Source organism: Tasmannia lanceolata, unplaced genomic scaffold, assembly GCF_043159265.1.
Source record: "Tasmannia lanceolata isolate RefF3 unplaced genomic scaffold, GAP_Taslan_0.1 ptg000003l, whole genome shotgun sequence".
NCBI lineage: Eukaryota > Viridiplantae > Streptophyta > Magnoliopsida > Canellales > Winteraceae > Tasmannia > Tasmannia lanceolata.
Window position 1 is genome coordinate 48,730,124 of NW_027518680.1, and position 2,947 is coordinate 48,733,070.

Genomic DNA, 2,947 nt, shown 5'->3' on the forward strand with positions numbered 1-2,947 from the left:
GATAAAAGGCCTAAAAGAAACCATTCATCTTATTCCTTTATCTTGTTGTGGGATTTATATTATATTTGTAATCTTTAATCATCCAACAGGTATTTTGGTAAAAAGATTAAAAAGGAAATAATCAACTAGGATTTTCAAAATTCACCTAACAAGTGTTTGTCAAAAGGTCTAAGAGAGAATATTCACTTAAGCTTTTGAAAACTAACTAATCTTGTAAAAGTTTTAAAAGGGTAAAATCTTTTATAAGACAACCAATTCACCCCCCCCTCTTGGGTTGCCTATTGGAATTTCAAGAACTACCATGTGATAACGGGTTTGCTCTGATTTGGTACTATGTGACAACGGGTTTACATTGATTTAGAGGGTTACCCGTAGAAATGGACTTACCCTGAAGAGCTACCGTGTGATAACGGGTTTGCTCTGATTTGAATGCCTAAGTGGGCTTCCATATTTTTGAAGCCTCTAGGCAGGTGCTCTCGGGAAGACTTTGATTGTTCGGGATGCCTCAAGGGACTCAATCTGGTTGGATGCCTCAGGGGACTTGAAAATCCGATGTAGGGGGCTCCCAAGTTATACTAGATTGGCAACACAATGAGGAGGGAGAATATGGTTGTTTAAGAAATAGAATCTACCAATTTAAAATCTTTACACCGATTTTAAGATTAAGAGATCAAGAATCAATATTCGAGTTAAATCTAATGGTGCAATGCAAATAAAAGAGCAAAGAGATAGAAAGAGTGCACCCGAGATTTAAAGTGGTTCGGTCCTCAAATCCGAGGCCTACTCCACTCCACCAACCAAACCCGTTGATGGCTTCACTATTTGATCTTCTTAACCTTGGCGAAGATCGAATGCCAATTACAATAGCTTTAACTTTGGTGGCTATCCTCACCCCTGTAGCTTTAACCTTGGTGGCTATCCTCACCACGGAGAATGGGCTTCGCTTCTCCGAATACTCGCCCGAATACAACACTCGAAGGTTGAAAGAAAGAAATGAAAAATCCCTCACAAGGGTTACAAAATGGATGTACAAATTTGAGCCTATGATCCAAATCCTAAAGATGGTGATGAGAGGCACAATTGAAGTTTGATTCACTCTTGGATATTCAAATGAAGTTTTAGAGTGTTAGGATTGATGATTTGAATGTTTAGAACACCCATATTTATAGGAAAAACAAAATATGACCGTTCAGTGGCATTACGGTAATTTCTGGAAAAACACCAACGGATATAAATCTAGCCGTTATTAGTGTTCTCGGAGTTCCGAGAAAAAATCTCGGAGTTCCGGGAATTCTAACAGAAGATAAAAAGATGTCTACTGGACCATTTCTCGGAGTTCCGAGAATTCTCGGAGTTCCGAGAAAAACTCTCGGAGTTCCGAGAAGCCTATGCAGAGCAGATTTTCACTTCTGTTTTGGGCTTCTAATTCTCAACCAAGATGGGATTGCTATGAGGGTTCCAAGGTGTTGGAACTCCACAAATACAATCACTTGTTTATTTAGGGTTTATGAGATTAACTTAATTATGCCTCTAAAAGCCTAATCTAGGTTTGGATCATTTACATTCTAAAAGACAAAAAATGGTCTTCAATATGAATTTCTTCATGTCTTCATGACTTCTTGCTTGATGACTTTGGCCTTCCAATTGGTGGTCCAATGTGAGCTTCTTGGCCTTCAATCCAAGCATCTTTGATCTTACTTTATCATAATCTACAACTTAGACAAATAAACACATTAGTGATAAAAGATCACTTGTGTATTGGAATCATCAAAACAAGATGGGAATGCCAAGGTAAAAACCATTGGGCTTACAATCTCCCCCTTTTTTATGATGACAAGCACAAGAGATTTACAAATCAAAGCATATACTCTTTTCACATTTTTCTTACTCTAGAGACTTTACTCTAGATTCTTCTCCCCCTTTGTCATCAACAAAAAGAAGGGGTAAGAAAAACAAAGGGGTTTAAAATTTACAATTTTAAAGCCCCCCTTTTTCAAAGAAAAATTCAATTTTAACTCCCCCTAGTTAAAATAATTTTACAATACGAGAGGGGTTATCACAAACCATACAAATGAAATATATTCAATTTTAAGTTCAAAAACCCCTAATCTAAACAATATGAATAAAATCATATGGGGGTTTTGGGAACCCAAGATTTCTTGGTCCCACATCTAGCCCTACTCTTGGATGCACATTGGAATTGGTAATGACCATTCATTCCACAAAAATGGCATCTAACAAGAGGGTTAGATACACTAGTCCTATCATGATAAGCATGTTGAGGTCTAAGACTAGTTTTACTTAGGATTATGTCTATAATTTTATTTCCATTTAGAAATCCATGTAAACATAATCTAAGTCTCTCATTTTCATTATGAAGATGGGATGTTTGAACTAAAAGCTCATTTCTTTCATCTTCATAAGAACTGGAGGAGCTTGCCATATTTTGAAGTTTTAAAAGTTGGCAAGTTTTCTCATCCAAACTACCCTTAAGGGTATCAATCTCAATTTTATGATTTGCAAGATTAACTTGTTCTTGAGATATGGAAGAAGATAAATCTTTTTTCAAAAAATCAAGTTCTTTTTCTAACTTTAAAATGGATTTTTTAAGAACTTTGTTTTTGGAAATTTGAGAGTGCAAAGTGTTACACAATTCATCATAAGATATTTTTTCATTATCGCTACTTGATGATTTACAAGATGGGTGAGAGTTTACCTCATCTTCATGGGTGAATGTCATGAAGCAAAGATCATCTTTTTTATTTTCTTCCCCTTCACTTGAGCTTTTGCCTGATGTGCTTAACGCATCCCAACCGGCGGCAAGAGCCTTATGCTTCTTCCAATCCTTCTTACCCTTGTACTTAGAGGAAGTTGATTTTAGAAGTGGACAATCCGGCCTTTTGTGTCCAATCTTCTTGCAATTGAAGCATCTTAAGGCTCCATCAAC